We start from the raw sequence: 12,866 nt of genomic DNA, 5'->3' as shown, positions 1-12,866 counted from the left end.
TCGTTAATTTCTTGATAAAATCTGTTTTACTCGATTCTAAATAATCAGTTTTACCGGTATTGTTTAATCTGTTACTCAAACCTAGTTAGTTTTGTTTTCTTTGCAAATAGGCGCTGCTTCTGTTCTTCAATCACAATATTCAATCCTTTTGTATCAAGACCATACTTCTTCAATTTTTCAAATTTCTATCATTCTTCAATTCTCCTTTTCTTTTCCTGTTAAGCATCAACACTACACTATCCATGGAGCTTATATCTTCTGATATTCTCCTTTCCCACCAAGGTTGTTTATTTCTTTTTCTTTACGTCAATATTCTGTTCTCATTGATCTTCAATCCCGTCCTTTCTGCAACAATCTTACTTGCAGCCCTGATGAGTTTATTTGTTTGTGTTTCAATATATTATTGACTCTACTTGTTTCTTGATTTAGCCTGGTACGTCACACGTATTGAGAAGGGCATTGTCGCTTTCCTCATTTAGTTTCTTTGTTTTCCTTATTCATTTTTTCTTTCCTCTGTCTTTCTTCCTTTTTTCCTATCCCATGACTTTGTATATGAACAATCTGGTGTGCTTATTTTGATGGCCTACCAGTGAGTTTCTATGCCCATGGTCTTCGGAATACACTCGGTAAGAAGCGGAAACAAAATTGAAAGAAGTTAATAACAGTGATAATAATAAAATCTGTTTTTCAATAATGTGAAACCTATGGCTGCTGCGTTGACGGAAAAGTTATATAATCATCTGGAAAGTAACAATCTACTTCCAGAAAAACAGAAAGGTTGTAAGAAACAAAGAAGAGAAACAAAATAGCACTAATTAATTGATAAAAATGATAATCAGAAACTGAAAAGGCGGCAAGCTGGCAGAAACGTTAGCGCGCTGGACAAAATGCTTATTTCGTCTGCCGCTACGTTCTGAGTTCAAATTTCGCCGAGGTCGACTTTGCCTTTCATCCTTTCGGGATCGACTAAATAAGTACCAGTTACGCATTGGGACCGATATAATTGACTTAATCCGTTTGTCTGTCCTTGTTTGTCCCCTCTGTGTGCAGCCCCTTGTGGGTAGTAAAGAAATAGATATTTCGTCTGCCGCTACGTTCTGAGTTTAAATTCCGCCGAGGTCGACTTTGCCTTTCATCCTTTCGGGGTCGATTAAATAAGTACCAGTTACGCATTGGGACCGATATAATTGACTTAATCCGTTTGTCTGTCCTTGTTTGTCCCCTCTGTGTGCAGCCCCTTGTGGGTAGTAAAGAAATAGATATTTCGTCTGCCGTTACGTTCTGAGTTTAAATTCCGCCGAGGTCGACTTTGCCTTTCATCCTTTCGGGGTCGATTAAATAAGTACCAGTTACTCACTGGTGTCGATGTAATCGATTAATCCCTTTATCTGTCCTTGTTTGTCCCCTCTATGTTTAGCCCCTTGTAGGCAAAAAAAAAAAAAAAAAAAAACTGGAGACGCAGATTGACGGTACTGAATGCAGCATGGTTGAATCACAAAAAAGCATTTGATATGGTACCGCACAATTGGATAAGTAAAGCAATGAACATATTTACAGTGGCAGAAAATACGGAAAAATTGTTAAGGAAAGTATGAAAAATAGTTCATAAAAGTTAAAGAATACTGAATTAATTGGAGGAAAACAAAGACAAGAGAAAATTAACATTGGAGGTGGTCTATTTCAAGGGGATGTTATTGAAGTAATAAATATAAGATCAGAACTGGTAATCAGATATGGAATTGGAATTGTAGGTTGGACCAAAAGCGTCGCAGAGAAGCTTACAAAAAAAACAAACAAACAAAAAACAAAAATCAGAAAGCTGTTGATAATGTATGGAGCTTACCATCCGAATGCTGATATGAATAGGTTGTACTTGAAGAGAGACTAGGGTGGAAGGAGATTAATTGTTATGGAAGAGTGTAAACAGATGGAAAGAAAAAGCCTACTAAAATATTTACAGAACAACACCGAGAAATTATTAAAGACAGTGAACAAGGATTAGGTGATCAAAGAGAAAAGGACAAGAAGGCAATTCAAAGAGAGCATGTTAAAGAAATTAAAGAGAAACCTTTGTGTGGTCAGTTTTGGAAAGCCACTAAGGATGTATGAGGAACAAAGTCCTGGGCTTGGTTGAAAAAGGGGAAATTAAAAAAGAAACAGCGGTGCTCTGTGTTTTATTATAGCACAGTGGTACACACTGTTGCAGAATGTCTCCAGTTGGCCCAAGGTGAATATAGGAAATGGAGGCATGACCAATCTGTGAAAGTTTTACACTAGAATTTTTGTCAGAAATGAGGATTTGAAGCTGGAGGTACATGGTATGATTATCGGGTCGAAAGAGTGCTGGAGTCAGAGAAATGCAAAATTTTATGGGAATTGCTAATCAAACAGATAAGAAAACAGAAAATAAAACAGACCTAGCAGTAATAGACAAGGAAAAGCGAAGTTGCTTACTAATTGATTCATCACGTCCGTTTGATTCCTGTATTGTAAAAAAAAAAAGGATGAAAAATTTTTAAATTACAATTCCTTGAAACTTAAAATTGCAAGGAATTTGGAGTATGAAAACTGTAATGGTTGTATTTATAATAATCGGTGCATTGGGAACTGTGAGTAGAGATGTAGACACATGGTTGACGGAGATACGAACAGAATGTCCTGTAGAGCTTCTGCAGAAAGTTTGCCTCTTAGAGAAGGAAAGATTATCAGGAGGGATACCATTGAAAGCTTGTGGATACCTAAGGTTACAGGTAGTAACCCGCTACCCACATAAATTCTAGGAGGAATACGAACGAACCTGAGTCAAATCAACAATAACAATAATAATGGTTTCAAATTTTGTCACAAGATTAGTAATTTTTTTTTTGTGAGGTGTGTATATGTGTAAGTCGAATACGTCGAACCCAGTGCTGAACCGGTACTTATGTTATCGACCCCGAAAGAATGAAAGGCGATGTCGATCTCAGCGGAATTTGAATTCAGAAAGTAAAGATGAGCGAAATGCCGTTAACATTTTGCCCGTCATGCTAACGGTTCTGCCAGCTCACCGGTTTAATAATAGTAACAATAACAACAACAGCAACAGCAACAACAACAACAACAACAACAACAACAACAGCAGCAGCAGCAGCAGCAACAACAACAACAACAACAACAACAACAACAACAACAACAACAACAACAACAACAACAACAACGACGACGACGATGATGATGATGATGATGATACAAGCGAAATAATAATGGGACCTTTATATAAAAAAACATCGTGCTATGCAAGTCAATAAACCAGATATTGCGGTGAAAATCACGTTGACGAAAGACATTTGCTCATAGAGATGGCTATCCCAGCAGACTGCGACACTTCTGTAAAATTATTTGAAAAATTAAATGCAAAGACCTTGAAAGGAAGATCCCAAAGATATGGTATCTAAGAACAATAGCTGTACCTGTAAACAGCGGTGCTCTGGGTACAGTACGAAAATGCGCTCCTAAACACTATGGCCAAATACTAGGAAGCTCCCAAAGCGTCACAACCACAAAGTATTTTACTACCCACATCATAAAAAAAGCAAAGTAAATTTGAAAACACCTGATAATTCATGAAACAGAAATATCATACGCTTAATAAAATCTTAGTTCTTGCAGAATACAGAATGGCATATTTCTGCTCGTCGACAATTCATGCCATAGTTCCAAAATCCTTCAACATTTTAGGTAGCTGTTTGGCTGTTGTTTGCCCCTTAGAGAAGGAAAGATTATCAGGAGGGATACCATTGAAAGCTTGTGGATACCTAAGGTTACAAGTAGTAACCCGCTACCCACATAAATTCTAGGAGGAATACGAACGAACCTGACAATAACAATAATAATGGTTTCAAATTTTGTCACAAGATTAGTAATTTTTTTTTGTGAGGTGTGTATATGTGTAAGTCGAATACATCGAACCCAGTGCTGAACTGGTACTTATGTTATCGACCCCGAAAGAATGAAAGGCGATGTCGATCTCAGCGGAATTTTAATTCAGAAAGTAAAGATGAGCGAAATGCCGTTAACATTTTGCCCGTCATGCTAACGGTTCTGCCAGCTCACCGGTTTAATAATAGTAACAATAACAACAGCAACAGCAACAACAACAACAAATTTTAGCTCTTTCACATATACTGTATCATTGCAAATTACGAATAACACCCATAGTAAAACGTCCGACTTGCTGTTACCGCTCGTATAAAACAAAGCAACAATAACGTTAACAAAAATTCCTAAAGATTTGAACAGACGGATAGAGGAAATAGGCATAAAACCCAGTCTAGTATAGCTCTAGAAAATAGTGTTATTAGGGACAGCAAGGATACTTTGGAGGGTTCTTAGCATCAAAGGTTACTTGTAGCCCGATGTTAGGAATTTTTCTTTTCTAACAGTCTAATCTGTGTGTGCGTATATGAACAATAAAAAAAATAATAATAGCCATTTGGAAAAAAAGTATGGGCACGAATTTGATAAAGGCAAAGATTGCTAAAACTCAGCCAGAGAGCAAACGCAAAATGTGTGGAAAAAGATATGAAAGTATGAACCACGTCTGAACTGAATGTAGTAAACGCTGCTATGACTGTGTCGGGATGTAAGCCGAATGTATGGATTCAATGTGACAGAAAAGTGGTATGAATACGAGCTGGAGTATGTGGTGGTAAATAATAATTACAGAATTTTATGAGATGAGATTTCTTCTTAAAGACTGAGCGTAATATTGAAGCAATAGCGACAGATATGACTGTAGAGAATTAAACGAATACTAACAGTGTAAGATCGTATATTTTGCAATGCCATATTATAACACAGGATACCAAATAAATAAAGAAAAGTGAGAAATATCAAGACCTTGCCAAAGAGATGAGATTGTGGAAGACAATTGTTCCGTGGTAATTAGTGTACTTTTAACAACAGCCAAACAGCTACCTAAAATGTTGAAGGATTTTGGAACTATGGCATGAATTGTCGACGAGCAGAAATATGCCATTCTGTATTCTGCAAGGTATCTAAGTAAGATTTTTTTTTGAGTTTTGAGAAAGCATTTTCACAGCAAAGCTCAAGACAACACCCTCTAACTAAAGGAATATACAACAGTTTTCAAATAATAATAATGATAATAATAGCAAAAAAATAAAAAAATAAAAAGAAGATTGCCATTGTTATCAAGTGAACGATATTTCAGCATCTAGCGAGCCTTCCACAGGTTCAAAAAATAAACTTGTCAATCTACTTCATTTTTGGTAATATTGACAAGTTTATTTTTTGAACCTGTGGAAGGCTCGCTAGATGCCGAAATATCGTTCACTTGATAACAATGGCACTCTTCTTTTTTTGTTTTGCTTCTGTATACCTTCGGGAAGAGTTACCTCAATCCTATTATTATTATTATTATTATTATTATTATTATTATTATTATTATTATTATTATTATAATAATAATAATAATAATAATAATAATAATAATAATAATAATTTCTTTATCACAAGGGTTTACATTAGGTAACACATTATGGAAAGCACAGGACAAAACAAAGAATGTGTGTGTGTGTGTGTGTGTGTGTGTGTGTGTGTGTGTGTGTGTGTGTGTGTGTGTGTGTGTGTGTGTGTGTGTGTGTGTGTGTATGTGTGTAAGTGTGTGTTGTGATAGATTTGTGTGTAAACAAAACTAACAACATTTAGAAAAAAAACAATATATTACCATCAATATGGAGGAGACGTATTAGGGCTGCTCATGGAAAAAAACCCATGAAAAACCCATGGGTACCCTGACTTTTGGGATAGGTGCCTTTTTTCTTTCCTTTTTTCCAACTACAGGTATTTGCTTAGGGCAGGCCCGTTCACTTGTACCATTCTCGCCACTTTCATCCACCTTTCAGTAGATTGGCGAGAAGACAACACTTCCCTCTCTGCCTTTATTTTCCTTTTCAAGTGAAATTTGAAGAAGTTCATCAGGGAATGGCCAAAGAGAAAAGTGTTTGTCTTCAGCTCCTTCAATCTCTTCCACCATAAACCTCTTTCGCCATGGCCACCAGGCATATAAAAACAGCCTTTCCTTTTAAAGGAAGGCGGCGAGGCGATCTTTACGATGGATTCAGTTGATAGCTGGAACCGTCCCACACACTACAGCAGGTCTTCCACATAAATCCACAGGTCAGCAATGTTCGGGCAGTGGACGAGTACATGTAGGACTGTCTTGTCGTCCTGCACGCGCTCGGACATGCTCGGCTGATGGCACTTTCGTGCCTGTAAAATTCATCTCCACGGTAGTACTGATTTTTGGAAACTATCCATCATCCGGCCCGAAAGTTCTCCGGAAAAGAGCGACTAGCTTATCTTCTTATGATCCGACACCATTACGATGACGTCGTCGGTATAGGTCGACATGTATTTCCCACATCTTAGGTCACGCAAGATACCTCTTAACGCCTTCAGTTTGTGTAGCAGTGGTTCGAGAGTCAGTGCGTACAAGAGAGACGAGAGGGGACAACCATACCAGACCGAGCGCATGATGTCGAACGGCTCTGATAGGTGACCGTTCAATCTGACCACTGATCAGATGTCACTGTGCATTGCAGCGATCCAGCTCCTGAATACAGGCTCGAAACCAGCTGCCTTGATCATCGCCGCTAGGTTTAGATGGTCGACCCTTCCGAAAACTTTAGACTGATCTAAATTGACCAGGGCCTCACTCTCGCCAGGTTCTTTAGCCACTTTCTCTATGATGTATCGCATGAGGTGAAAGTTATCGAGGATGGCTCTTTTCGGGATGGCACAAGCGCCAGCCTCCTAGCTAACACCTTGGTCAAAATTTTGAACTCTGCTGAATGCAGAGTTATGGGACTAAAGTTGTCAATACAATCCCCCTTGTTCGGGTCCAACAACGCCACCGCTCCTCGGCTCACAAATCTGGGAATTCTCCTATTCTGTTGCCAGTTGCGATAAACGTTTGCTTAGAGGTCGCTGAACAAGTCTGGCATGTAAGTGTAAAGCTCGTAGGGCAGACCATCCAAACAAGGCGATTTACCAGGTGCAGTTACCCATTGTTTCCCGTATTTTAAAGGCTGTTATCGGCCTTTCACAGCGCTCCACACTCGTCGCTGAGAGCCGCGGCAGCCCGTCGAGGTAGGACGTGAAATCCATCCTGCGACCCGACTGACCGCTGCTCGCGAACAGTTGAGCGAAGCGCCAATGAAAGGCCGCACACATCCGTCTCAGTTGTCATTTGCCTTTCGTGGTCCGGCAAGGATCGGATCATGATTTATTGCCATGCCGTGCCTCCGCCATTCGGCTTTTGTCCTTTCGTGTCAAAGTGCTCGTGCCTTAGCTCTGACAACACAACCTTCGTGTTTCTCGTTGAAGAACTGGCCGAGTGCCAATCTCGCGGCGAGCACGTCGGTCACGTTTCCTCTTAACGCCCCCAGTTTGTGTAGCAGTGGCTCGAGAGTCAGTGCGTATAAGAGAGACGAGAGGGGACAACCTTACCAGACCGAGCGCATGATGTTGAACGGCTCTGAGGGGTGACCGTTTACTCTGACCAGTGATTAGATGTCACTGTGTATTGTAGCGATCCAGCTCCTGAATACAGGCTCGAAACCAGCTGCCTTGATCACTACTACACAAACTGGAGGCTTTAAACCGATTGTATGGTACATCACTATACGGTATATCGTATCCTGGATTATCTCGGTTAATCAGCTATTCCGTTTCTCTCGACTAGCATTTTAAAGTTCATCTTCAGAGAATTGTATTCTCTGAAGAGCTGACTTGGCTGCTCCAGCGAAAGAAACTTTAGAAGAGCTTTTCCAAGCTGTTACACCGGTTTGTGTCTCAGTTCCTTCATTGTTTTTGTCATCGTTGTTGTTGTTATCACCTTTATTTTTTTGTTGTTATTGTGGTTGTTGATGGTGTTTTTATTTCGAACAATGTTGTCAAAAACAGAGCTTTACTTTTCTGAAGATCTCCTAAGTGATCCTTCTCCAAAAAAATGGCTCTGTTGACCTTTTTGTTCTTTTTTGCGACAAAAATACAGCTGTCGTCTGTTCTTTTTCAGCCCGATGTCCCTGCGCACGCTCGCACTCTCTTTCATTGACGTTTGGTGACGTTCCTCGCGCTCATCCCTCTTTCACATATGAACGTCACTGTATTTTGTTGTATTTTCTCCATGATGGTGGGGTAAAAATTTAGAACTATGATTAAAAAACAAACTCAATTGACCTGTCCCCCAAAACTGGGGGACAAAGCGTACTAATGATTTTGCTAGCTCGCCGCCTTTGCAGAAGACACTATATTGTCATTTGTTCCTTCTTTGATCCTTCTCGAGCCACGCCTGGCTCATAAGGGCCGGTTTCCTGGCTTCCTTAGCGTATAGGTTCCCCACCTGAACGGGACGCCGGTCCGTCGCAGGTGAGCTGCAAGATGCAGGAGGAAGAGTGAGAGATAGTTGTGGTGAAAGAGTAAGCAGAAGTTCGGCATTACCTTCTGCCGGAGCCACGTGGAGCTTAGGTGTTTTCGCTCATAAACACATACATCGCCCGGTCTGAGATTCGAACACGCGATCCTTCGACTGCGAGTCCACTGCTCTGACCACTAGGCCATCTGCCTCCACACTATTGTCATTTAGATACAGGTAAGTTCATATCACTGACATCGGAACTAAGAACGTAAAACCGGTCACCATAAATAATGCTAAACATTTTTTTTTGTTCACCAATTCCGCCAATTCATCGTCCTAGTTCCCAACTTAATTTCATCGACCCCAAAAGGATGAAAGGTTCAAGGAGAATTTCGTAGATACGTCGACAATAAAAATAAAATTAGTAAGGTACCAGTATGTTACTGGTCCCTTACAATTTAGGTCAGTCATAAGTCTTAGGGCTCATAAGGTTGGAGCTTAACTCGGTTTCTACGGCGTATATGGGGCTGAGATTACAACACCACACATCCTAGATGGGACGTATGTTCGTCGTAGGGTCAACTTCCCAGCTATGGCTGGAACTTATTTATAATTGAGTAGAGCCGAACAACATGAGTAGACTGGAGCCCAAGAACACGTACCACCTGGTCCGAGAATCGAAACCACGATCTTATGTTCCTGAGCGCAACATCCTAACTACTAGGTCACGAGCCTTCACATAGGTACGTTAGCTCATGTCTAATGATAGGATAGATAGTAATAGAAAATACAAAACCACGGGCTTGTAGAGTAGTGGTTAAGAGCGCGGGTTACTAACCCCAAGATTCCGCGTTCGATTCCAGGCAGTGGCCTGAATAATAATAATAATAATAATATAATAATAATAATAATAATAATAATAATAATAATAATAATAATAATAACAACAACAACAACACCAACATCCAAAAATCCCTTAGGAATGAGAACCCAGGTTCGAAATTTCCCCAAGACACCTGATGAACGCTGGAGGGTACATGAGCTGAAACGTTGTGTTAACAACAAACAAGATGTGGATAAATATCCGTGAAATTTAAATAATGTATATAATGTACATAATTCCCCATCTCTTAAATATAGAACTGCACAAAACCTGATGTCTACTGATAGATAGGAATGGACATAAAACAATGAAAACCCAAGCTATAAGTGGTAGTGAAATACCAAGCGATAAATAGTAGTTTCACATATGGAACGAAGTGAGCTGAAAAAATTTGATAAACTGAGATTATCAAGATTACCCATGGAGATAATAAATATAAACTGTTTCGAAGGATATTTAAAACATAAAACGATAATTTAGAATCTTCATATCATGGCTCGAAGGAATGGCACATGACGGGAAAGAGTGGATGAGTAAGAGTGTGTGTGTGTGTGTGTGTGTGTGAGAGAGAGAGAGAGAGAGAGAGAGAGAGAGAGAGAAAGAAAGAGCGAGAGAGAGAGAGAGAAAGAAAGAGAGAGAGAAAAAAAAGAAGAGAGAGAGAGAGAAAAAAAAGAAGAGAGAGAGAGAGATAAACACTGAAAAAGAGCCAGAGACGGAGAGAGAAAGAGAATAGACATTCTTCATCCATATCAGCAATATGACCAAGGGAAAATGCTCAGTATGAGTTTTACGCATGCAGGATACGCATACCGCAGTATCTCTCGTTCACAACATCATAATTATATTACATGCTAATGACAAATCATCGAGGTTCATATTCTTCAATTGTGATAGATTGAAAATGGTGATCTTGAAGGAAAGTGATACGGTTGTTCTCCACATCCATCTAAAAAAATAACACAGCCAATTTTGAAAGAGAAAAGAAGAAAGAATAAAGAGAATAAGATGAATCGTCTCGAGCTTGTACTTTATTTTATCAATCTCAAAATGCTGAAAGGCAAAGTGAACATTGGTGGGGAAAGATTTGATCTTAGAAAGCAAAGAGATAGTATAAATACTACAGTGCATTGTCCACCTCTCTAACGATTGTGCCAACTGATTATCCTATCTATATATATAAAACAAAGGATGTGTGTGTGTGTGTGTGTGTGTGTGTAGTACGTATGCATTTCTACAGTTTTCAACCGATTTTCACCAAACTTTACATAATATTACTTATGTGCCAAGGATGGTCAAGCACTGAGAGAGCCGGAAAAGTTCTTTCACATGGGTTTTTCTCTAAAAACTGCAGTTTTCAACCAATTCTCTCTCTTCGACTTCTGCAATTTTCAACCGATTCTCTCCCTTCTCTCTCTACTTATTTCTCTCTTCGCTTTCTTTTTCTCATTCTCTGTTTCTCTTGCCTACACATATTCTCCCTCACCCTCTGCAGTTCCTCTCTTTAAATCTATGTCTGTTTCATTCAGTCTCTCTCTCTCTTTCTTTCTCTCTCTCTTTCCTTCTCTCTCTTTGAATAAATATAGAAGATAACCAGTGAGATTAGTGGACATGTTTCAAATTTATAGGGCCTTATCAGCTAAAAATATCCATTTCTCACCATTTCTTTCCACATTAAATTTCTATATCATTTCAATCTAAATCTGTGAAGGTACGTGGCTTAGTGTTTAGGGTATTCGGCGCAAGGCTGTGAGGCTGAGAGTTCGATTCCCGGTTGTGCGTTGTGCTCTTGAGAAAGATACTTTATTTCATGTTGTTCTAGTCCACTTACCTGGTAAAAATGAGTTTTGCCTGTAATTCAAAACGCTAGCCTTGTCACATGCTAAATCCTACCGAGAACTATATTAAAGGCAGTGTGGAGTGTTCAGCCATTTGCACATTAATTTCACGAGCAGGCTGATCCGTTGATGAGGTCGGCTGGAATCCTCGTCGTCGTAACCGAGAGAGTGTCACTAATCTCTGTCATTAAAATCATCTGAAAGTTATTTGTGGAAATTTCATTTAAAAATACTAATTTTTCTGAAAGCCATGGGGAAATACAACCCCAGCGTGTGAATTCTCCGAAATTCCACTCCAAAAATTTCATCACAAACCCCGAGATAATTGTAATCCACACCACATGGAAATTATTTGTAGAAATAAAAAGAATCTATTTTTCCATAAAAATATATAAGGAAACAAATTCGGCAGGGTGCATTTCTGTAATTATACCTTAAATTTACCAATCAAGTGAGTACTATTAAACGAATAAAGGCTTCAAAAGAAAATTAGACGTAATATATCAGAAACAATGCATAAATAGGGAATCTGGCCGCAGGATGGTCTTTCTGCTGGTAATATGGAAGTAGAGAGGGTAATTTGAGGAAAAGCGAGTGAGAATAATAAAAGTTGCCTTGGCGAACCAACTGTTCTGAATATGTACCCCAATGGTGGTACGAAGAATATTTGCTTTCTCAATCAGGATTGTTTGGGGTTCCTTATTTGAGCCTGAGGTGACTGTCCCCTTCATCTCACACACCAGTATATGTATATATACACATGCGCATATTTGTTAATATATATATATATACACACACACACATATATATATATATACATATATGTGTGTGTATGTGTGTGAGTAAATATGTACAGACACACACACATATATATGTATACATATATCTACATAAAGATATATATATACACATATATATACACACATGATAGAAGTAAATAAAAAACCCATAAACATTGTATTATTCTTATTTTAACTTGGAAAGGTTTATATTTTTTAATCAGGGACATTTTTATGTTTCAAGTTCTATACGTGACTGTTTAATCATGTCACGTACAAAAGAAGCCTTGGACCTATTCAGATTTCAAAGATGCGTATTGTGGCTCAGTCTGAAAGTGGACTTAGCGTAAAATTGCAGAAAATCTTGGGAACCCGCTTTCTACAGTTAATAGGGTAATTGTGCAATCCACCAGAGAGAGGAAGGAGTTTACATCACCTTTCCCAGGTTGACCAGGGCCTTCGGACAGGACCCTTTGCTTTGTGGAGGATAATCCTCATTGCAAGGCCTCTAACATAGCAGAACAAGCTGATGTCAGTCTCAGAACAGCTGTCAGGTATCTCCACAAACTTGGCTACTATGACAGAGCAGCAAGAAGGAAGCCACTTCAACCAGCCAATATCAAGTGGAGGAAACATTAAGGTGAGTGAGGTGATGGAGTAGTCGCTAGCATTTTGGGACACTATCATATTCTCTAATGAGTCCAGATTTGCTGTATTTTCTGTCAGTGGTCAAATATTGGTCTGGAGACTCTGTAATCAAGAATTTGACTTGAAAAGATTGTTGCCAACATTGAAACAAGGCAGCTATTCTGTGATGGTCTGGGGAGCAATTTGGAGTAATGGTCAATCAGAGTTGGTGGAGTGTGATGGAAACATAAATTCAGATAAATATGTGTCCTTATTGCAGAAAGGACTCCTTCCAATCTTCTCCAATGGTGAAATGATTA

This window comes from Octopus sinensis, linkage group LG5 (assembly GCF_006345805.1).
Source record: "Octopus sinensis linkage group LG5, ASM634580v1, whole genome shotgun sequence".
NCBI lineage: Eukaryota > Metazoa > Mollusca > Cephalopoda > Octopoda > Octopodidae > Octopus > Octopus sinensis.
The sequence above is the reverse complement of the archived record's forward strand: the minus strand, read 5'-3'. Positions refer to the sequence as shown.